The following is a 25,093-nucleotide window of genomic DNA, read 5'->3' as shown; positions in this document are numbered from 1 at the left end:
AAGACATATCTAGTGTCTACTTCATAAGAGTGTTGTAAGGATTAAAGAAGTATTGAATGTAGCACACATTAAATACAAGTGATTACTATTAATTGAATTTTTAAAACATAAGATACCTTCTAACAATATTGTATCAAAATATTTAAGCATTTAATATTTTAGATAAAACATGTAATAATGAGGACATTTTTATTAAAAACAAAACATGAGGTTAAAGCAAAAGTGTTCCTTGATCACTACTCTCATACAATGTCTTCTCTAGAAGTCCTTTCTGTTATCAGTTGTCTATTGATACAAATGCATACATACTCTTTCTATGTACCTATACAAAAAATGAGTTTAGGAACAAAAACCAAAAAAAAAAAAAAAAAAAAAACCCAATACATTTTATAACACAATACTATTGTATTAGCTCTAGCTGCCATAACAAACGAAGTACCATAGACTGGTGGCTTAAACAACAGAAATTTATTTTCTCACAGTTCTGGAGACTGGAAGTCCAAAATCAAGGTGCCAGCATGGTGAGTTTCTGGGGAGAACTCTTTCTGGCTTATAGACAAGTGCTTTCGTGCTCTGTGCCCATAGGTGGGGAGAGAGACAGTAGCTCTCTGGTGTCTCTTCTTATAAGGACACTAATCCCATCCTGAGGACCCACCTGCATGACCTCATCTAAACTTAATTATTTCCCAAAGGCCTCATCTCCAAACACCATCACATTGGGGGTTAGGACTTCAACATATGAATTTTAGAGGGACACGTTCAGTTTATAGCAAACATTTGTGTTTAAAAAAGCATTTATGTATCTACAAATTACCTATTTACTATTAACTACTATTTATTGGTTACTGCTAGAAGATAAGGTTTTTGTGCCAATTAGAAAAGGTGCTCTATTCTGGTGGCAAAGTACATAGATTCCCTACCTGAAGAGACAAATTAGGAAAAGACCCCCTTCTGAACCATGGCAGTCAGCTTGACAAGCAGTGACAAAGCTGGATGTCATTCCCTATTTATACTCCTGGGCCAGCATCGCCTTTGCAAAGCACAAACTTAAAAATGATACATGGCACCCCTGCAAATAGATGTACCTAATTCTTTTTAAATAGTATATATTATCCACATTTCTTCTAAAATTTAGCCATCTGGAATTTATTTCCAGGAATGGTATGAGCTAAGTGTCTTTCATTTTTTGGTCTAAATTGATAGCCAACTCTCTCAACACCAATTATTTAATGATTCATCCTAACCCACTGAGTTGAAATGCCACCTTTATTGTATATTATACTTCTAATTATACTTTCATATCCATATGGACTCTTGATTAGATTAAATAAAAACTGATCTATTTATATTTCTACATCGATACTGTGCTGTTTTAATTAATCTGTTTTGCTATCTGATAGAGCAAGTGTTCACTCATTATTCTTTTCAAAAATCTTATTCTTATGTCAAATTTCACTTTGAAAAAATCCTGTTGATTGTTTGCATTGAAGTTTTGTTACAGAATGCTGACATACACACCAAATTTAATTTCCAATCTAGGATCATCCTTCTGGAATAGCTCTCCAGTTCAAGTCTTCTTTCAGCTTCTGTAAAAGATTTCATAGTTGTTGTTTTTTTCTTCTGGTGAAGGCTTGGAAATTATTTTGGAATAAATAGAAATTGACGTTCAAGAAGCTGATTCTAAATTTTCTTTAGTATGCTAAGTGAAATAAGTCAAACAGAGAAAGACAATTATCATATGGTTTCACTTATTTGTGGAACATAAGGAATAGCATGGAGGACATTAGGAGAAGCAAGTGAAAAATGAAGGGGGGAAAATCAGAGGGGGAGATGGACCCTGAAAGACTATGGACTCCAGGAATCAGACTGAGGGTTTTAGAGGGGAGGGAGTGGGGGGATGGGTGATCCCAGTGATGGGTATTAAGAGGGGCATGTATTGCATGGAGCACTGGGTGTTATACGCAAACAATGAATCATGGAACACTACATCAAAAACTAATGATGTACTGTATGGTGACTAACATAACATAATAAAAAATTATAAAAAAAATAAATTTTCTTTAGTAGCTGTGTGAGGAAAAGTGTATGAACTAGGAAGTGGCATTGGGGATGCAGAGGTGATAAATGTTCATCAAGTATTTAGATTAGGTGAAACATGATGACTTGTTTCATTGGGAGTGGAGTTTGAGGGAAGACCGAGAAAGAAGCATGGTCCTGAATATTATTGAGCTATTTCTATCCTCTTAGGTTAAAAGCTTTAGTTTGTTTTCAAGCTCTTTTATTTTCTAATAAATTTATTTGGCTATAGGTTCCTTTTTTTTCTGTGTATCTTTGGCTGCATTCTACAAGTTTTGAGATCAGGTTTCATTATCTAAATAGTTTACATTTCATTTTTGATGTCCTAACAATAAATTGGTCGATATTAGGGTATTTGCCAAAGGCAAGGTTACTTATAGTTTCCAATTTTTTTCTACTTGTATATGTTCCACATCTTTCCATAACAATATGCAAAAATTTAGAATGCTTTATGGGAAGCTACTGACCCTGCTACTTTAAACATTAAAAAAAACCCTCTTTATTGAAGAACAACTTATATATTATGAACTCTCTTGTTTTCAATGTACAATTAAATGATTTTTAGTAAATTTATAGTTGTACAACCATTGCTACAGTCCAGTTTTACATCATGATGTAAATGTTATATCATCTCAGAAAGATCTCTCATGCCCATTTCCATTAATTCCCGATCTTACTCCCAGCTCCAAATGACAACTAATCTCTTTCTGTCTCAATAGATTTGCCTTTTCTGGACATTTTATATAAATGTAATGCATCTGGGTTCTTAGCATAATGTTTTGAGGCTCATCCACGTTATAGCATGTATTGTTTTTTTTCTTTTTTATTGCCAAATAGTATTCTATTTCAGCATTACTTTTTCAATCTGTTTTGCTAGGGCAATATATATTTTTTCCTGTTGGTGAGAGGTTAATGTATGCAGGATGATTAATCAAGCAGGGTTCAAAATTTATATAAAAGTGTGATATCAATTCTGTTAAGGACTTTGTACTGAGGTCAAATATTTACTCACACCACTCCCAAATGTGTGAAGAATAATAACTGATGTCAGCTTCTTTATGAGACCTCTTCCTGCAAGATAATAAAGAAAGATGAAAACTTTTCAAATTAAAAGTATCTCAAGCACTTGCATTTCAAAACGATCTCATCTTGGATTATCTCTATCTGTTTAGGGGGGTAAAGTACCAACTCCAGTCTCTGCTGGAGGTCAGGAAACCTCCTTCAATGGAAGGATGGAATGACTGGTGAGCCTACAGGCTCTGACATCCTTCAGTGTCCTCATTTCCCTATGCAATTTCATCTCATCCTTCTACCTCCCCAGGGTACAAGGCAGTACTATCCAATAGAAATAATATGCAAATCACACATATAATTTAAAATTTTCTCATAGCCACACTTAAAGATGTAAAAAGTGACAGGTGGAATTGGCTTTTTTTTAAAGATGTATTTATTTATTTTAGAGAGAGAGAGAGAAAGAGAGTGCGTTGAGTGAGCATGGGGAGAGGCAGAGGAAGAGGGAGAACCTTAAGCAGGTTCCACACTTAGAAGCACACTTAGAAGCGCAGCGGGGTGTGATCTTACCACCCGAGATCATGACCTGAGCCGAAATCAAGAGCCAGACACTTAACTGACTGAGCAACCCAGGCAGCCCTAAGACACTGTTTTTTTAAGTAATCTCTACACCCAAGGTGGGGCTCAAACTCAAAACCCCGAGATCAAGACTTGTATGCTCTTCTGACTGAGCCAGCCAGGTGCCCCTTTACGGAGCATTCTTTATGTTAGATACGTACAAGGAGGAGTAGAAAGCATCATTGCTTCCCATTACTGTTGAAAGTTGCAGAGTAAATAAGCAGAAATTAAATCATCTTTCCATGAACGGGGTTCTCTCTCCTCTTGCCATTATGGCATTTTGTAAATGCTTGTTAAAATGTTCAGTCTCTAACTTCTCTGAAGTTCATCTCTATGAAGTGCAGCTAACGTATACTCTCCTTTTTCTGTATTTGCCAATTATTATTTTTACAAGGACGGATGTAAATGTGACATTTCACTTATTTATATTCATTGTTTTTCCTTGTAATTTAATAAAAAGCCTCCCTTTCCCACTTACCTCCTTTGTAATAACTTTAACATATTTAAATTTTTAACTGTATGCTCTGGAGGATAATATAAAGATTTCTAAAGCAGACGTCCTTGGCTAAGTAGCTCCTCTGGATAACATTTCTTAACCAGAAGGCTGAATGAAGCTGGCATGACCAACGGATGGAAGGTAAAGATATAAGACCTTCATTGGTCAACGCTAGTGTAATACTAGAGCACCTGTTGCATTCTTTGCTACAACAGAATCACCTGGAGAGTATTTGAAAGTCCTGATGCCTAGGCCAGGCCCCAAACCAATTAAATCAGAATCTGTGGCAATGGGATTTTGTCCCAACAGTTTTTGAAAATCTTCAGGGGATTCTAAAGTGCAATGAAGTTTGAGGACTAGTGTACTAGACTTCTTTTTGTACTTTCTGAAGTATGGACCCAAATCTTTCATTGGGGTCTTGAGAAGATCCCACTTTTTGTAGAAGTGCCTCTGAATTTTTTTCTTCCAATGCTATTCCCTCATATTGAAATAGGGAAGTCATGGAGGTGAAACTTTATATTCATGGAGGAGTTTATCAATTCAAGAATCCTCTGCAAGCAAAAATCTTGCATGTTTCTCTCTAAGCAGGTGTGTATGTGTGTGCATACATGTACATGGGTATGTGTTTAATGGAGAAAGCAATGCCTTGTGTAGTAACAAACACTAGTTTTTAGTTATTGTTTCTGAAAGAAGGGAGTTTTTCTATGTTGCAAAACAGTACACATTTGAAGTTTAAGATGGTGATGACCATTTGGGAAGGAAGAAACTAGAGCCAGCTGCCTTCCTAACACTAAATTGGCTTTGTAAATCTAGTGTATGTTTTGGGGTGCTTGCCAACAGCAGGGAATTGACAATTATTGCATTTTCTAAGTAGTAAAACCAGATGTTTCTCTCTATTTTCCATGTCTTTTCTTAACAATATGCAAAATTCAACATGTTGTATTGGAAGACATTAAGGGCATTTAAAGTGGGTTCACAGTCTAATCTGTGATTTTTAAAGACTTTGTTTATTAGGGTGACTTCAACAGAAACTTTACAAACATTTGTTATGTTTTTGCTTCTCAGCAAGAGATTTCCCAAAATTAGTGGAATGCTCTTGTTCATTAAATCTCTGTCAACCAAATCCCCATTCCAAGTGGATGTGCCAAATGATGTCGACCAAGGATCACTGTGAGGCATTGAACAAATATAGTTCTTAGTAAGACTGTTTTGTCTTTTAAAGGATATTAGAAATGTTTCACAAATTAGAATTTAAAAGACTGAAATAGACCCCACTGGTAGCCAACATGCCATTTTCCAACCCATAGAGGTAATTTTGTCTAAAAATAATAATACTGAGAACCTGCTCATCAGTATAACATAACTATGACATGTATATACATGTGTATTTGTGTGTGTGTGTATTTTCATACTTTGGGGCATGAATACACAGATTATTTGGACTTAATTGTAATAGTCCTTGAATGAATCTTAGCTGAGCAAGCATAGTTGACAGAGGGAGGCTAAGAAGTTTATGAACAAAGCAATGTACAGTAATTTTAATGTGAAAATAAACAAGCAAGCTTGTGCCAGTGGGCAGACGGAGCACCAGCTGGGCAGAGATGGCTCAGCTAAGGGTCATTGTAGAGGTCTTGGATGACGATTTATCTCCTGATAGTCAAGCCCAGCTTCAGATGTATGATCCTTACCAAACCACAGCAATCAGAGAGTGCCTTTTGTTTAGTACTTTGGGTTGCTTTAATTTGTTGTTTACAACTTTGATTTTTGATTTTAGAAATCTTTGCTCATTAAAAAGCTCCTGGATTTCTACCATATGCCATATTGATCAGTCTGTTAGAGTTACATGTTTAGGACGTAAAATGGAATGTCAACAGGTATGTGTTTGGGAGAGGGCAATATTCAGAACCCCTTTATAATATATTTTTTATACAAAATATGCATAATTGCTTCCCTTTAGTACCCAGCATTATTTGTCCTTCATATGTATGTGTCAGTGAAGTGACCACAGATGCTACCATTTCAAATAGAATAATAGCTAGATGCTGTGGTCTTCTCAAGAATCACTTATCTCAGGGACGCCTGGGTGGCTCAGTTGGTTAAGCGTCTGCCTTTGGCTCAGGTCCTGGGATCGAGGCCCTCATGGGGCTCTGCTCGGCGGGAAGCCTACTTCTCCCTCTCTCACTCCCCCTGCTTGTGTTTCCTTTCTTGCTGTGTCAAATAAATAAATAAATAAAATATTTTAAAAAAAAAAGGATCACTTATCTCATATTCTCTCCCCCCAGGAACAGAGACTTTTATCTTGGTCCATAATTAATGCTACAGATATTCAAAAGTTTCTTACTGGGCATTGGGTTGTTTTGAAACAGTATTGCCTTTCTCCCATTCAACATTTGTACCAATATGTAGAGGCAAGTGATTTGCTGTGTCCTTTCTGCAGCAAAGAGATGCTGGGTCCTCCAATGCCCCACACAATATTTGTGAGTGAAGTGGGGGCAACCACTCTTTAGGTTACTGAGGTTTTTATCACTAACTCCTTAGCTAGGGAGTTTTACTAAGCACTTTCAGGTAATGAAATACTGACCTATTAGGCATAAACTCTAGGAGGATTTTCTAAAGCTGCAGGACTAGGTAGGTGGAAACTTAGCAAGCATGGTTAAATGAAGGATGTATAAAGCCATGGGCTGGGAGAAATGTAATGGTAACTTTCACAAAATACCACCACTGTGGTGGGTACAGTATAGCTTCAAGCACTTGTTTATCCTTTCTTCCTTTGCTTGGAACTACTCCTGTAAGGCACACACACACACACACACAGAGCTATCAGATGATATTAAATAGTAATTACTTAGTGAAAGAAACATGTTTACAATCTAGGTTATTTTCTTACTTTATGTATTTTAATATGAGTTTTATAGAGTAATGTAATTTTAGAGCTGGGCGGAATCTTGGAAAGCATCTAGCCCAGCCTCCTTGTATTAACTAGGATTCTAGTTTGCAAACAACAGAAATCATTTCTGCTTGAATTTTGCAATAAAAAATATTTTACATTAGGGTAGCTTTTGGAATCCTTTGCAGAAACTGGGCTTAGAAAATGGTTGGGAATAACAAAGGCTGAGAAGATAAGAAGAGTCAAGGCTGTACTCCAACTCCCTGCACAGAATCATCCCAGCAAATCCAGCCACTGACCATTAGATGCCACAGCTTGCACCTTCTCTTCTGCCATCTCTGGAGTCCGGACATCCCAGTCGGCAGTTCTGCCTTTATTCATACCCATGCCTCGCTGCTCTGCCGGTAGCCTTCACAGTGTCTCCACAGGCCCTGCTTCTTTGTATCACTGGCTTCCAAGGGAAGCACCCGCTGGGCTGACGTCAGGTCAAATGCTCATGAGTTAGCTGCAAAGGTGGGAAAGCAGGTATCTGACATCACTTTATAGGGGAGATTTCTTCAAAAGAAGGAAGGAGGCTCAGAAGCTGAGAAAACAAAAGGAAAGAACAGTAAAAAAGAATGTCTCTTACTGTCCGCAAGTGTAGTTGGCAAAATCAATAGACTCTTCAGTCTACACTGCCAAAAAATTTCCTTCTACCTAACACTCAAAGTGGTTAATAGATACAACTCTAACTGATATCTTTTTGCCTTATTGTCCTCTGGTTCTGTTATGATCCATCCCAATATTCCATGACCTACGGACCAAGTTTTAGTTTACTACCAATAAACATGTCTTATGTAAAATTGTAAGGAAGAGAGAGATGAAGAAAGCAGACATAAAATTAGTATATATCTGTAAAATGAATTTTAGATTTGGGATCTTTTCCTGGGCTAGTGATCTGCAGTGTGATCCTCTCTCCTGATGCTGGCAGTGGTGGTGAGCTGCAGCTTCCAGGCAGCCGCACGAGGGTACAGAACAGGTACACTTATTCCCATTCCTTTTTTTTCTCTCTTAGTGCAATATTTAATAAATTACATGAGCTATTCCTACACCTTATTATAAAATAGGCTTTGCGTTAGATAATTTTGCTCAACTGTAGTCTAATGCAAGTGTTTTGAGCACATTTAAGGTAGACGAGGCGAAGCTATGATGTTTGGTAGGTTAGGTGTATTAGATACATTTTCAAATGATAGTATTTTCAACTTATGATGGGTTTATTGAGATGTAACCCCATCATAAGTCGAGGAAGATCTATATTTATACATATTATATGTATGTATATATGTGTGTGTGTGTGGCAGATGATGAACACCTTCAGTAAACGGTCAAGATCACAATTCAAATTTATGATTTTTCTTTTCTACTATGCATTACATTTACTCTTTGCTTTTAGCCAGCATCTTAGCTGGATGAGGTTCTTTACCCAATGGGGTGACTTACATTGGCTTGTATATGATGACTTTTACCATTGGCCATGCAATACTGGAAGTTATCCTAGGTGTTCCTTGGATTCCGTCTCCTTCTTCCTGCCTCTGTTAAGTAACAGCAGTCCTATTTCCCCCTGATGTCAACTGTTCCACCACTGTAACCTCCTTTTCTACCTGTTTACTTAGTGGTATGGTAAACCCCAAAAGGCAAATATTTGCATCAGCTCCCAATTCAGTGTAACCATTGTTATCCTCCTGGTGGCAGTATTAGAGGTTAAAACCAGCAGAGATTAGTCTCAGGATGGGAAAAAGATTTTGCAAATGGGTCTTTAGGGTTAATAGTGAAAAGCGCCATTCCCACTGTACATGATCTGGCCGTGTTGAGAAACAGCACAGTATATTGGCCACTACTTCAGAGCAAAACCACCTCCTGTAAAATAGCACCAACCTCACAAAATACTATCTCACAGCTCATGATGTATCTGAGTCTTCAATGGGCCATTTCTTTGTTTTATAAGGACAGCAGCATATGGACTTTGGCCCATTGCCTTACTTCTTACACAGTTAAGGGAGTTCCTTAAGAAGAAGCATCATCTTGTGGAATGTACTAGGAGGGCACAAATGGTGCACACATGGTATATAGGGAAAGAAAATCCAAATTCTCTTTGCCTTTCCCACGATAGAATGAGTGTGACAGGATGTTGTAACCATCTAACACTGTCTAATTTCCCTGGTGTATTTTACCCTGTCAAGGACTCACACTGACAGCAGCCAGATCAGCCTTGATAAGGGTAAATTCATGTAACTGAGCAATGTATAACTTTTGTTCCCACCACTGGGAGAATTTTATCATGAGCCCATTGAACAAGTACCCATTTGCTGGAGAAGACTGACACACATATAGCAGATCATCTCTTCTCTCCAATTCTTTAAAACCACCTGTAAATTATCCCCACAATCTGAGCCAGTTCCATTAGGTCCATCCACATAATCTCTGAATCTTCCTGTCACAAATCCTCCAATCATATTCTTTCAATGTCCCTAACCAGCTGACCAAGCCATTAACTACTGTCTACAAATTGTTATTAATCCATTATATATTCATTTACCTAAAAATATTTGAGTACCTAATGTGTGGCAGTCACTAATCTTTTACCTCAGGTAAAGTGAACATTGAGATATTCCTCTTGAAATTATACCCACATGGAAAATTTCCCTTTTATTACCATGTTTTAGGGAGATTTCAGAGCAGAGCCACCCACCATAGCTGTCTACTTTTGTTTGGGGCCAGTGTGTGTGTAGACCTGGCTATAAATCTGGCTCATTTTTTCCTTCTTCAGTCAACTAGTTATTGGGAATGCCCTTTGGGCCATATGTGTGGGTTGAGGGAGGGATGTCAGTGTGGACGATGAGCCACCTGTTCAGACAAATTACCTGTGTCTTCCAGTCATGCTCATTCTCAAGCTCAGTCTACTTTCATTTCATTAGTCTGTGCTGATAGTCACTCCCAGCTTTATGGCCAGGTGGCTCAGATAACAACATCCAGCTCATTATGAGTAGCTAGATTCTCATTGTCACCTGCTGCCTTAAAGTCAAAAGTCCAGTTGATACCACCCTCGTCTATAAAAGGTAGATTAAAAAATAATACCTATCTCATATGGATTTTTATGAGAAATAAATAAGTTAAAACATGGAAACACTTAACCACAATGCCTACCACATTGTGGCTGCTTGACAAATGATAGTTATAATAATTATCAGGGTCCCTTATTAAACTAAGAGCTAGTTCTTAAAAGAAAAACCACAACTTTCAAAGAAGGCCTGAGTGTGCTGTTGAATCCTGAAGGTCTCTACTAGACAAGCTCTATGGAACACTCTGATCATCCAGAATACATTAGTGAATCCATGGTGTCATAGGGCCAAGTGGCATTGCTGTCTGCACTGTGGATCAGCTGGACAGCTGGACAGCTTTCTTTTTCTCTGGCCCCTTTTGAAAACTAGCTTTTCAGGTCACCCACTAAACTGACTAGAGAGGCATTCTCAAATGCTGATTTTGCTGCTTTCCAAATCCAAAGAGTATCACCCAGCATTGTGATTTTTTTTTTTAAGTGGAAAATAGTACCACATGTCTTTTGCTTTGACCTAGAATAAGAAGGTCTATATTGAAATTTCTACCCTACACTTCCTGTCTCTCTGATCTTAAGCAGGTTACTTACCTCTCTGAACACTCCCACATGGTTGTTATCAGAATCAAGGGAAATAACAATACCTGGATTAAAATACTCACTTGGTAATATTAGTTCCTCTCCATATTCTCCTCCTTACCTATAGTGTTTAACCAACTGTCTCCTGGCTTTGCCACATGGATGTCTCTCTGGCACTTCAAATTCTCCATGCCCCAGATCGACCTATTCATCACCCCTTCTAATCTGTTCTTCCTCCACGGTTTCCTTTTGGGTAAATGACACCACTACTCACTCCACTGCCCAGTCAGGTGACTCCTCCCTCTCTCACTTCCTATTCCCAGAGTCAAAGGCTTAGTAAATCCCATGAATTTACCTTTTGAATATTGATCCCTGTTGCTATCCTGATCAGCCTACTATTATCTCTCACCAGAATTAAGGCTATAACTTCTATTTCATCCTTGCCTGCAATGCAAACACATCCGGTCATGTGATTCTGATACCAAAAACCCTTCAGTGGTTTATCTTCACACTTCTGATCAAGTTCAGATGCCATAATATTGCTTATGAGATGACCATGGTCAGACTCTACTTTATCTTTTACTTCCCACCTGACTCCTGTGCATCCCACTCCTCTTTGGACTACTACACTCTACAAGTTCCTAAAGGGCCCCAGTATTTCTCTTGCCTCCACTGGCTCTTCAAACAGACTGTTTCTTCTGAGAACACTCTTGTAGCTAATTCTTACTCCTTCATGTCTCTGCTCAAATGTGACTTCCTCAGAGGCCTTCTCTGGCCCCTAAACAAGGTTAGGTCTTCTTAATACATGTTCTCATGGGCCTGTTGTGATGAACTCTTGTTATAAACCACCCCATAACTTGTTGGCATGGGATAACAATGATGTTATTATTATACTTATGGATTCATTGGGTCATGAGTTTGGATAGGTCCCAGAAAGGATGGCTTGTCTCTGCTCCATGATGTCTGGGCTATCAGCCTGGAAGACATGAATGGCTGGGAGTGACTTGAGTGTCTGGAGCTGGAATACTCTGATGACTTCCTCTTTCATTTGGACTGGGATGACTAGAAAGCTGGGAGTAGCAGGAAACTATCAACTGGAGCTCTGCATGGTCTCTCTCTGAAGCTTGACTTCTTCAAAGCACAGTGGGCTCAGAGTAGCTGGACTTCCTACAGGTTACCTCAGGGCTCCAGAAACTCATCTTCCAACAAACAAGGCAGAAGCCACATGACCTAGAAATCACATAGTGTTACTTCTATTTTATCTATTGGTCAAAGTAGTTATAAGCCCAACCAGATTCAAGTGAAGGGAATTTAGCCCCAAACTCTCAATAGGGGGAGTATCAAATAATTTGACATCATGTTTATTCTTTAAATGATTTTATTTATTTGTGAGAGAGAACATACAGTGGGGGGAGGGGCAAAGGAAGAGGGAAAAGCAGACTCCCTGCTGAGCAGGGAGCCCACAGGGATATGGGGCTGGATCCCAGGACCCTAAGATCATGACCTGAGCTGAAGGCAGACACTTAACTGAGTCACCCAGGCACCCCTGTCATCATGTTTAAAGACCATTACAATGCCTGCACAATCTCAACACCCATATTTTAATTATAATTACTCATTAGATTTTTATCTTTTCCAATAAATTGTAAATTCTATGTGAACAGAATCTGTGTCTACACCACAACATCCTCATATATGGCATATTGTAGATAACACACAACCTCAATAAATAGTCATTAAATGGGAGAATGCATATAACTAGAATAAAGCACTATCAGGCGAATGGTAGGGCCTCAATTTGTTGTAGGTGAATGAGCCACACTTGTCTTTGTTGTGGTTAAATAGAGGAATAAGGACTTGCCTCACTCTTATGGTTATTTATCTTTGCCCCTTTTTTTCTTAGGAAAAGAATGCCATCTCAAAAGTGTCAGGCCTGTGTTAAATGTCATAAATCTTAAAAGTTACCTAGTTCAATGGTTTCAGTTTTTTAATCTTTTGTCCACTAAGTGGTCATACATCCTAGGTATGTGTGTATCTCTGGATGCTAAACTTGCTATCTTCCAAGGCAGTCCATTTCATCTTTGGACAGCTATTGAATTTTTTTCTTTTCCTCTTGTTACTTCTTTATTTTTTGGTAATAAGCCCAGCTCTCTCATCAGCTTCCACACATTAATTTTCCTTCTATTGCTTGAGAGCAAGTTAAACAAGTCTGAAGCTTCTTTCCCTTGACAACCATTTAAATACTGAGGATAGTTATGTATTTCTCCTTCCCCATCTCCATCTCCATCCCTATAAGCCCTTCCTTTTCATAAGCACTTTTTGGAGAGGTATGTTTTCAACTCATTTATCATTTGCCGTGAAGGAGGGGCATAGGGGAAAACCCTGACTGGCCAAAGGGGCCCATCATGATTCAGTACATATCATAGCTCAGGGTCACTATGGAAATATTATCAAAGGATAGAAATTATTGTAAATAAAAGTTATTCCTTAGGAAGTTATTTGTGTCAGTATCTGACATACATTTATTTAAATAAGGCAAGTTTACATCTACAAGCAGACAACTGGATTGCACAGAGGTGTTAATGCGAGATCAGTCTGTCATGGCAAGTCTCCAGAGTAAAAAGACAGTGGATGAGGTGCCTTCACTTGTAGAAGGAAGAAAATGAGAAACCTCTCTAGTTCCAGGATCCTGGGCTGATAGACCAAGAGTCTAGCTGTTATTACCTACATCGTGACTCCTCCCAATTACACTGATTCCTAACTTAGAACAGGCCTTCCTATTTAGAACAGCTGATGGACTTCTTGAATCTTAGAGGTCTGGGGAGAGATTTACTATCTGCTCTATGGCTTAAAAGCACAGAGCTGCTTAGCCACGTCATGCCATTCAAGGGAGCCCCTTTCCTTTACCAGAGCCAAGTGAGGCAGCTAAAAGGCTGCCAGCACAAAGGCGCAATTATAAGTTTTTCCCTTTTGTTTTCTGGGTGGAGCCACATCTACCCTTCTATTTTTTGTATTGTCTGTAAGCTAAGAATATTTTTTACATTTTTAAATGGCTGGAAAAAAAAAAGAAATCATGTTATGTGAAAACTATATGAAATTTCAATTTCTGTGTCCATAAGCAATGTTTTATTTGAACACAACCATGTTCATTCATTTGTCTGTGGATGCTTAGCGTGACACATACAGCAACTGTATGGCCCACAGTGACAGTGTGACATACAGTGACTCTATGAGCAACAGGCCTGAGATATTTATTATCTCACCCTCTAGAGAAAAAGTTTGCTGACCCCAGGTCTACTGGGATGGTAGAAGGGAAGAGCATTAATGCTGTTGCTTTTTGCAGAATATGCTTATGTATTTGGGTTCTATCCTTAACTAGCCTCTAGATAAATTGAACTGGAATGAAGGAAAGCTAGAAAAAGCTGACATTCTACTCAATTGAATGCATCATTCTCTCCTCTGATTGCATTCTTTTTTGTCTGTCTACTCCCTTTCACATTAAACACTTAGAGCTCTAGGTACACTCTAACCCTCTGCCAAAGCAGAGCACAATTAAAGCTTCTTCCCCAGGACATACATCTTAATCTTGCCCAAGGTGACAAAGCATTTATGCATGTGTATATGGATCACTTTTAAAAATCTATATTGAACTCATCATCATCTTTTTCTTTTTTCTCCACCTCCAACTTTTTGATAAAATTTCCAAGTTTAAGGAAGAGTTGCAAAAATGGTACAAAGAACTTCTACCCAGATTTATTAACTTTTAGTATTTTGCCCTATTTGCTTTATCATTTGTACTCTTGCTCTCTCTCTCCCTCCACCCCACCCCCACACACTGTGGTCTGCCACACTATTTTGAAGAAAGTTGTCGGCAAACAGCTGGAGTTGCTGTGCTTCAGTTCTCTCCCCAGGACTGTGTCTCCGCACTCCCTGCTGCAATGAGCTTCCTCAAAAATTTCCTGCTGCCAGGTGCAGCTGAGGGGCTCTGTACTGAATGGCAAGGGCCTCGGCATCCCGGCATCTAACCAAGACAGATGGCTGAGAGCCATCTGTCTTGGTTAGGTAGCTCTGGATTAGAATTCTCACTAGGGTACCCTACCAGTAGAGTGCATGCAGTGCCCAGGGACCTAAATGCCTATCCATGAGAGTATTTGTATGTTATGGTGAATGCCAATTTTGGGGAAGAATCAAAAGAATCTGTTGCTGAAGAAGACTGATGATAATGTTGAACCTATTGCTGAATTTAGGTTTGTGCCTAGTGATGAATCAGCAATGTTCACTGCAATGTGTGAATGCCAGGCTTTGCATCCAGATCCTGAGGATGAAGAGTCAGATGATTGTGATGGAGAAGAATAGGATGAGGAGACACATGAACAAGAGCAGGGAGACATCCCTACATTTTACACCTATGAAGAAGGATTATCCCATTTAACAGCAGAAGGCCAAGCCACACTGAAGAGATTAGAACAAATGCTTTCTCAGTCTGTGTGCAAAGTATAACATGGCTGGAGTCTGGAGAAGATTCAATAAGAGATTATGAAGATGGCATGGAGGTAGATACTATACCAACAGTTGCTGGACAGTTCGAAGATGCAGATGGTGATCACTGAGAATGATATATGCTGCTGTGGGATTCTACTTCTCACTGTAGGAAAGAACTTGGTGCCTCTTCTGTGGAGTAGGTGTTGATGAAAGAAAGTCTTTTTCCTTCTCCAAAATTTATCTGAGCCAGTTCTTTTTTGAGACAGACTATACTGAGACAAAAAGTTGTCACCAGCAGAAGAAACTGATCTTTATTAACAAAGGCGAATTAACCAAAAGGGTATTTGTAGTTTATGATCTACCTCAAAACTTTCTGTGTATAGGTCCCCTCTGAGTAGGCCTATAGTTCCTGCCTTCACTCTATGCATCTTCTGTAACCTGGCAGGCCCACACATGAGAATGTGCAGGCGCTTGAAGGTGTAGGTAGACTGCATGGGAAGAAGGGATGCTGAGTCTAAGATACACCCCTTTAGAGCCTAAGTATTCCCTCACCCCTTAAAAAGAAAGACAAAAAGATCTCAGAAATCCTGGCCTCTGCTCATTCTCCACAGGAGTAAGGGTCTTTTAATTAACTGGGGACCCAGATTATTTCACTCAGGCATCTTTAGGGAGCCTCTTGGGAAACATCCTAGCCACATACACTACCACTAACACAAGTGCTTCTGACTAGCTTTTACTCTTTTCACCATGTGTCACCTGTCTGTTTTGTTATAATTTCTTAGGTTATATCCTTTAATTTCTAACCTCTTAGGTTGGTTTCCATAACAACCAGTGAAATTGGGATGATGTCCTCAGAGTACTTCAGATGATAATTGTCTTGTCTTTGTAATAGTTTAACAAATAAATCTAGGTTTTCTAAAAAAATGAAAAATAAAAAAAAGAAAGTTGCAAACATCATGAAATCTCACCACTAAATATTTTGGCATGATTTAGCTAAGAATAAGGACAATCACCTATTTAACCACAATACCATTATGATAAGAAAATGAACAAAAATTCTATAATATCCTCTAGTATCTAGTCCATATTCCAATTTCCCTAATTATCATTTAAATGTTTTTATAGCCTTCCCAACTAAGATAATATAATCACATGAAAAAATATATTATTTCAACTAACTTTTAAAACCAGTACTCTGTACATCCTCAGTTGGATGAATTCTAAGGGGAAAAATACAGGGAAGAAATACCAAATTTCACTCAGTAGGTTTAATATTAGTGGTAACAGTGGTATTGTGACCTTGAAATATTTTACATTCGTGGTAGGACAAAACACTTAAAGGAAGTTTTAACGTTAACAGGACTAGGGCACAGTATACAAGAAAAGATACCAATATTAAATTAAAAAATTTTTGAACTTTAATATTAAATATAAAATAAAAATATCAATACGAATTTGTGATTTTTTTTCTTGCTTTAAACAAATTTTTCTCCCTCTGGAAAGGGTCACTGAAATGGCCTAGAAACAATGACACTTCAATGGCAATGAGCATACCTAGTAGCATTTAAATATGTAATGACTCTCCCTTCTGTTATCCCCCTAATACCTGGAATCAGTACACTTTTTCTGTAAAGGGCTATATAATAAATGTTTCAGCCTGTGGGCCATACACTCCAGGTACTAAATCATACAGGTTACCATCTATACCAATTTCGATATTGATTTCTAAATATCATTTTCACCTAAAAGAACCAGGATTAATTGAGAAGAAAATGGCTGATTCTAGGTCTGGAAGAGAGAAATTATAAGTGGAGCTTAGGCTGTTTTATTTTGTCATCTCATAAATGTTGAAGACATAATAGATTTAGAAACTGGCACTTTTCAATCTCCAATGTAGTAATTATTTCAGATGAAGACCATCAATAGATAGTAAAATCTTTAGTTGGAAGATTTTTAGATGGTAAATAGGATATTTACACAGAGCCCAAGTATCACTCCTTGAATTACTTACTAAATGAAAAGAAGGGGAAAAAGCATGCCTGTACAATAGGGAGATCTGGCTATTGCCACTTTAATTAAGTGTACAAACAACATCACTACTAGTGGACTAATAGCCTGACATTGTTCCTCCTGAAATGATGCAATATGAAATACATCACCTTTGTGCCAAAAATACTTTATCTCAGTCTAACCAATTTTCTAGTATAGGAATTGGCAAAATTTTTTAGAAAGAGACAGACTATAATTATTTTAGGCTTTGTGGGCCATATGGTCTCTTGTCACCACTGCTCAACCCTGCCCCAGGAAAGCAGCTATGGACAATATGTAAACTAATGGGTATGGCTCTGTTCCAATAAACCGTTATTAACAAAAATAAAGTGCGGGATTGGATTTGGCCTGTGAGTAATTATATAGTTGGTCAACCCTTGTTTGAGACGTAACTTAGAGGAGAGTCATGGGGAAGAGGAATGACAGGAAAGGATTAGATACCAAGAGGAAATAATCAGACAAATCCAAAATGATGGATGTGCTACAAAACAACTTTAAATGCTTCAAAAAAGTCAGTGTCATGAGTAAAAAAGTGATGGGACTGTTGACTGTTCAGATTAAAATAAACTAGTGAGACATAAAAACCAGTTTGAGGGCGCCTGGGTGGCTCAGATGGTTAAGCGACTGCCTTCGGCTCAGGTCATGATCCCAGGGTCCTGGGATCGAGTCCCACATCGGGCTCCCTGCTCCTTGGGAGCCTGCTTCTCCCTCTGCCTCTCTCTCTCTCTCTATCTCTCATGAATAAATAATTAAAATCTAAAAAAAAAACAAAAACAGTTTGAGTATGTGGATCTAGATAACAATCATCCTTTTTATACACAGTGCCACTAAAACCCGTCTCCACACCCCTGTTCTTGTGCAGATGATTTTTTGGACCAATGTGAAGAATCTTTTGGTTATCCTCCCTCCTCCATCTGAATGATTTGCAATCACTACCAGATGACTTGTTTGAGAGTGTCTCAACCCTTCTGGGTTGCTTTTCAAAGTCTCATGACATAAAATCAATCCTATTTTTCTCTGAACTTTTGATTAAAATCATTAAGAAAGCAAGTTTATGAAGAGTGAGGGAGGCAAAAAAAAAAAGCACGCCTGTGCTTTAATCACCAATCTTTAATTATTATCAGTCACAAGCAGGAGATTTGTATCATTTGACCCTTTTATTCCCAAAGGGAAAGAAAAATTTGCTTGTTCCTAATAACAGTCTAAGCGGATAACTATATTTTTACTAATAATTATAATAAGGTGACCTTCCTTATTCACCTGCAATTTTCCTATGAGACATGACTTGGAATTAAAATCTCAGTTTATTTCAGAAAATGCCATTTAAAACTTCTAAGTTCTGTTATAGAGAAACAACTTAAAAATAACTTATCAGCTGAGGGCGCCTGGGTGGCTCAGTCGTTAAGCGTCTGCCTTCGGCTCAGGTCATGATCCCGGGGTCCTGGGATTGAGCCCCGCATCGGGCTCCCTGCTCAACGGGAAGCCTGCTTCTCCCTCTCCCACTCCCCCTGCTTGTATTCCCTTGCTCGCTGTGTCTCATCTTTAAAAAAAATAAAACTATAAAAAAAAAACCTTATCAGCTGAAAACTGGTTTTAAATTAACATCAACATCTTTTTAATTGAAACTATTTAAAACAAAGTTATTTTCCAAGCTTAAAGTATCATACGCTTTTGAGCAAACTAATGAAGCCAAGTAAGATTTCTTATAGACCAGGATTTTTTTTTCCCCAATTCACACCTCACTGCCATGACAGTCTTATATTCTCCCCGGTAAAGCCTATACGTGACTTTAGAGCAGACTTCTTTACTTTCAACTAATCTTTACTAATCTGATCATCCCTGCCTTTATTTTTCCACTCTTGTTTTGGTTTCCTGTCTTAATAAGTCACCTTTGTGAGGACAAAGCTGTTTCAAAATCAAGGCTTAATTTCGCTCATCACAATGAATGTTTCTCCTGCTTTTGTTCCTTAGGGGAGGAGATGTTTTTGAACTTCACAGTAGCTTTTCAGTTTTGTTTAACAAAGGGCTGAAGCATGTGCTACCAATAACATACAAAATCAAACAAGACAAATTTAAACGCAGTTCACTGTTTCTGCCTTTTTTATCCTACAAACCATTCTTATAGGATGATAGTTTTACCTCCTGCTATCTTCTTCTTCTTCTTCTTTTAACATATAATGTATTATTTGTTTTAGAGGTACAGGTCTGTGATTCAACAGTCTTGCACAATTAGGGGAAGAATGAAGGGGGGGAAATCGGAGGGGGAGACGAACCACGAGAGACTATGGACTCTGAGAAACAAACTGAGGGTTCTAGAGGGGAGGGGGGTGGGAGGATGGGTTAGCCTGGGGATGGGTATTAAAGAGGCCACGTTCTGCATGGAGCACTGGGTGTTACACGCAAACAATGATTCACAGAACACTACATCAAAAACTAGTGATGTAATGTATGGTGTTTAACATAATAATAAAAAATAAAAAAAATCTTTTCCAACCTATAAAATAGATCTTGAGGCCACTACAAGTATTGCCTGAAGATATTAGCCGAAAAGTTCAGTGAAATTCCAGACACCACTAGGAAAAGAAGCAAAAACATGACTTGATATGTGTATAAAATCATTATAAATTTGCATTTGGGAGACTGCATGATTCCTAATGTGATTCAGAAAACGATGACTATAATGACCATGAAATCAGGTAGAGGGCCAGAGTTGAAGGACTGAGCCTCGAGTATGGAACACAGTGGTGATATTATTTTAAAGCTGTTAACCTATTTAATTTATAAGTTTAATAATTATAACTGAATGCCTACTACGTTGGCATAGAGTGATAAACAAAAAGGACGTCCCTGTTTTCAAGGACCTAGCAGTCTAATGGGGAATTGAATTCAGATGTTCTTGGTGAAGGCAAGCACAAAGTACAATGGGAACATATGGGAGCAGCACCTAAACCAGATAGGAGGTGGCAGGGGGAGTCAGGAAGTCTTCATGGTAGAAGGAAACATCTTCCAGAAATGGGAAATATCTTTCTGCCAAATACCCATGGCAATTTAAAGGAACTGACAATGATTTGGGATAGTTGAAGCATATGATTTGGAAGGGCTAGGGAAAGGTTGTGGTGAGAGAAAAGTTTAAATAGAAAAGTAGAGGCCAAATTATAGCAAGTCCTTAGAAGCCTTACATCTTATAGGGTTTGAGTAGGGTAAATTCTGACTTTTAATTTATTAATTATAATTAATTGAGTTAAACAATACATTTAGTGTTTTATACCTTTTCTATTTCCAAAAGGATTTTAATATATGCATAGAGATTTAACAAATTCCAGAATACTAGAAGAAAAAAAAATTAGGGAAGTAATTACCTTGGGAGGTTATACTTATTAATGCATAAATGGGTTCAAAATGTGATTAGACACACAAATGGTAAGTTATTAGGGGAACTTGTTTATTTAAGGCCCTCTCACACCTTCCCACAAAGGGACCTCATTGACATGATCAGAAACTGAATCTCAGACAGAATGTGTTTTTGGTCTGATTTGGCATTATGTGTCTTAGGTATTTATATCCTTATCCCTTATGTATACATACCCATCTATTTGAGTTAGCCTCAGTAAATATGATCTTCAGGTGAGCTTGGAACATCAGAGAATATTTAGAAAGCTAAAGTCCCTATCTACCTTTGGAGAAAATCCAGACATCCCATCTTCCGTTGACTGCATTTTTGAGTGACTTTTTAGCAATAAGACTCTCTACCTCCAAATTAAGCTTCTATGAAATCATTGATTAAAATGGCTGATTAAAAACAACTTTAAGGGAAAAAAACCCTTAAGATGATTTTCTCTTACTGAATTCTTCTCAAGTTCTTTCTATGAAGTGCCGTAAGTTGAATCTCTCTTAACTCATCCTAAGTGGAAACAGAACAATGACTCCTCTGTATAAAATTCCCAGTCATTCTCCAAGATCACTTTCAGTTTCCCATTAGCCTTATCATTACCATGTAAGGAGTCTTACTTTTTAAATATTTTCTTGAGTCAGTTCCTGATCCTTTAATAACATTTGTTGACCTCCTCCTGAATTCCCTCTTAAGAATTCAAGTATTGATTCTAAGACATTTAATGATCTCCCTTTCTAGTGTCTTAGTAGATGCAAGTTGGGCTTAAATTATAGTTATTTGAGGTTCAAGTTAGCTAATAAGAAGTATACAGCTACTATACAGAGCACGTGGGTATGTACAAACACTGGCACAAACAGGTGCAAACACACATGTGCAGAATAGGGTCTAGGGGACAATGTACATAAAGGAGCAGGGATTTTGAACAGAAAAAGGAGTTATAAAATTTATATAAAGGAATTTCTGACTTCACCTTAGGGGAGCCAGTTAATAAAGTGACAACTCAATATGAACATTATTCAGGTCAGTTGTTTGATATATGTTATGCTTCCACATGTTTTGATTTGGGAGAGGTCAGACCGCCTTGAAAGGAAAGCAGGTTGGAGGAAATGGGAAAGTGTGAATTAAAGTTGGGAAATTTCACATAACTGTACTGTACCTTTGTGTTTTTCCATTTTATTACTAAGTGGATTCACAGCAATAATGTACTAGTAAATATTTAACAACTTGCTTGGGGATGGGGGAGGGGATGGGATAAGCCCTGGTTTGTAGTATTTGCTGATTTCTGTGGTATACATACTTTCACCATGGCTTACTTCAAACAACCAACTTGATGTTACTTAACACAGAATTGGGAGGAAATGTGTATGCCATTATATTTTATTTCTACTGTACAGACACAATAGATATAAATAACCTCAAGAGTTTAGATAATAGTAAAATAATTAGGAACTGATGAATTTTGATTGTTACCTTTGTTTTTATTTTTTTTAGTGTTGTATTAGGTTTTAACTTTAATTCCAGTGTAGTTAACAGCGTTATATCCGTTTCAGGTGTACAATATAGTGATTCAACAATTCTGTGCATTATTCAGTGTTCATCACGGCAAGTGCCCTCCTTAATCCCGTCCACCTATTTCACCCATCCCCCCCCCACCTTCCCTCTGGTAGCCATCAGTTTGTTCTCTGTAGTTAAGAGTCTGTTTCAAAAAAAAACAAAGAGTCTGTTTCTTGGTTTGCCTCTCTTTTTCCTTTGCCCATTTGTTTTGTTTCTTAAATTCCACATATGAGTGAATTCATATGGTATTTGTCTTTCTCTGACTTATTTCACTTAGCGTTATGCTTTCTAGCTCTATGTTGATGCAAATGGCAAGATTTCATTCTTTTTCATGGCTGAATAATATTCCATTGCATATATACCACATCTTCCTTATCCATTCATCTATTGATAGATACTTGGGCTACTTCCACAATTTGCCTATTGTAAATAATGCTGCAATAAACACAGGGTGGATGTATCCCTTTGAATTAGTGTTTTTGTATTTTTTTTTTGGGTAACTACCCAGTAGTGCAATTACTGGAATTTGGGGTAGTTCTATTTTTAACTTTTTTTGAGGAACCTCCATATTGTTTTCTACAGTAGCTGCATCAGTTTGCATTCCCACCAACAGTGCATAAGGGTTCCCCTTCATGTTCTGCATATCCTCACCAATACTTGTTTCTCGTGTTTTTGATTTCAGCCATTCTGACAGGTGTGAGGTGATCTCATTATTGTTTTGACTTGCATTTCTCTAAGTGATGTTGAGCTTCTTTTCACGTGTCAATTAGCCATGTTACCTTTGTTTTTAAATACAATTTGTTTCATTGTAAGTTAATATAATTTAATGTTCATTAATGATCGTGTTAAAGAACTAGCTTGCAAAGGTCCTAAACATTTAGCAGTTGGCTCTCTCCAGCTGGTATGAGACAGCTTTGGCACTTGACTAAGGTTCACAGTCACTCCAGCAGATGAAAGCAATCATAGGACTTAAGTCCCATGAAGAGATAATTGTGATTCCCTGGGGATTGCTGTGGAATTGCCCGTTTGCATACCTGCTGTGCCATATTAGCTGTCCTGCCCCCCTGTGAATTCTCCCAAAAATGCAGAAGTGAGATCCTAAACCTCATGCACCTACTGGACACTCTGCACTTGTTCTGGCTTGTCTGGTCAGTTTGAAGAAAAGTAGAAGGTTTTCCAGAAACTTGGAAGTCTTGAGTGGAAGACTGAAGGAGCTGGGTATGTAAGGAGTGTTTTCATCTGGTGTTCTTATTAACACTGGTAGCTTAGGAAGCAGAGCCAAACATAGGTAACTCTCAGGATGTGCTGTACATGATCTTTCAAAAATAGTTTCCTGGGTGGTCTATGACCAGAAAGAGAGGCTCTGAGCTAGGGACAAAGATACTTTTTAAAAATGGAGCAAATATTTTTGACAGGAGTCTTAACAATCCTAATAAATGTCAGGGGTGGGGGCAGAGGATTACCCTAAATTTTAAGAGAAAAAGCAAAAATTCACAGGGAACAAGAGCAGCAAAACCTTGGGGCTAAATGGGTGTTGAATGATGATGAATTCCCAAACATATGACTGGAGGATTGATAATTATAGTGCAGAAATTAGGACCATAAACTGTAAATTTAATCAGGATGTTGGATAGGCCTTCATGTGAATGGTCAAACACAGGAGGCACACCAGGAATGACAGTATAAGCCAATGAATATATTGAGGAAAGTAGAAAATAACAAGAGCCGTAGACTCTGTCTGAGAGCATTTGGAGAGTGGGAAAAGTGTAAGATATGTACCTCAAATATAGAGAATAATCCACTAAGGCTCATTAACTGGAAATAACATTAAGGAGCAGAGAACAGATAATTCCTCCTACATAGGTCCATATTTGGGCATCGAAGGCCAGAAGCCAGGGAGGGAGCATCTCACATGTTCCCGTAAACAGCAGTGGAGTAAATTAACCCCAAACAAGACAAGTAGAAATTACAGCATGTGCAGAGCTATAAAAGTGAGCCTGGAGTTACCAACAGGTGATAAACATACAAAAATACTAGGAGCCTGTGGCAGGGGTCAGAAAAAAGCTGATGAGCAGGAAGGGGATGGGATGCTAGAAGAATACTACAGTCAGAAGAGGCCAAGCGTATGGGAACATCCAAAGTAAAACATTAAGCAGTCAATGGACAAGGCATTTGGAAGTATTATGAGCACAGGACAGAAATAGGGAGGCAAAAAGCAGCATCCAAGAGACTGATTACGAGAACAATTTTCTACCTTTTTTTTTTCTCTTTAAAAAAGAGAGGGAGAGAGAGTCAGAATGGGGCAGAGGAAGAGGAAGAGAGAGAATCCCAAGCAGGCTCTGTGCTTAGCATGGAGCCTGGGGCGGGGGGACTCTATCTCACAACCCAGAGATGATGACCTGAGCCAAAATCAAGAGTTGGACACTTATCCCACTGAGCCACCCAGGCACCCCTTATTTTCTACCTTCTTGGTGGTGGGTTTTCTATTGTTCCCATGCAGAAGGTACTAATCCCAGAAAAGCAGTGATTTCTAAATTTACAGAGCAAAAATATAACCTAGCAGGTACGTGAAAATATAATTCCAGAATCCAACACCAGTGATCTTAGGTTAAGCCCAGGAATCTGCATTCTAAAAACAAGCACCACTGAAAATCCCATTTCAGTTGGTTCACCAACCACTCTCTGAGAAATACAGGGGTATCATTAATCCAGGGGCCCTGATGGTGAGATGGTTCTGGAAATAGTGTTAAATAGCCCAGAGTTTCCGCATTCCCACATAGTGAGCAAATGCTAACTCCTGTGAGAGGCAAGCTCAGGGCCCAGCTGTCACAACTTGCTGCTGTTGCTTGGAAACATCTA

General features: G+C 38.3%; 1 protein-coding gene and 1 pseudogene across 6 annotated transcripts in view; both read left to right on the top strand.

Annotated features, from left to right (window-relative positions):
* The window catches only part of CCDC148 (coiled-coil domain containing 148), a 236,543-nt gene that overhangs the window by 179,835 nt on the left and 31,615 nt on the right, over nt 1-25,093 (top strand). The window lies entirely within an intron of this gene.
* Nucleotides 14,697-16,030, top strand: LOC123839382 (methylosome subunit pICln-like; annotated as a pseudogene).

Source organism: Mirounga angustirostris, unplaced genomic scaffold (genome assembly GCF_029215605.1).
Source record: "Mirounga angustirostris isolate CCGP_5_RB_7025 unplaced genomic scaffold, mMirAng1.0.hap1 SCAF_3, whole genome shotgun sequence".
In the NCBI taxonomy this organism is placed as follows: Eukaryota; Metazoa; Chordata; class Mammalia; order Carnivora; family Phocidae; genus Mirounga; species Mirounga angustirostris.
This window is presented reverse-complemented; position numbering and strand designations above follow the sequence as displayed.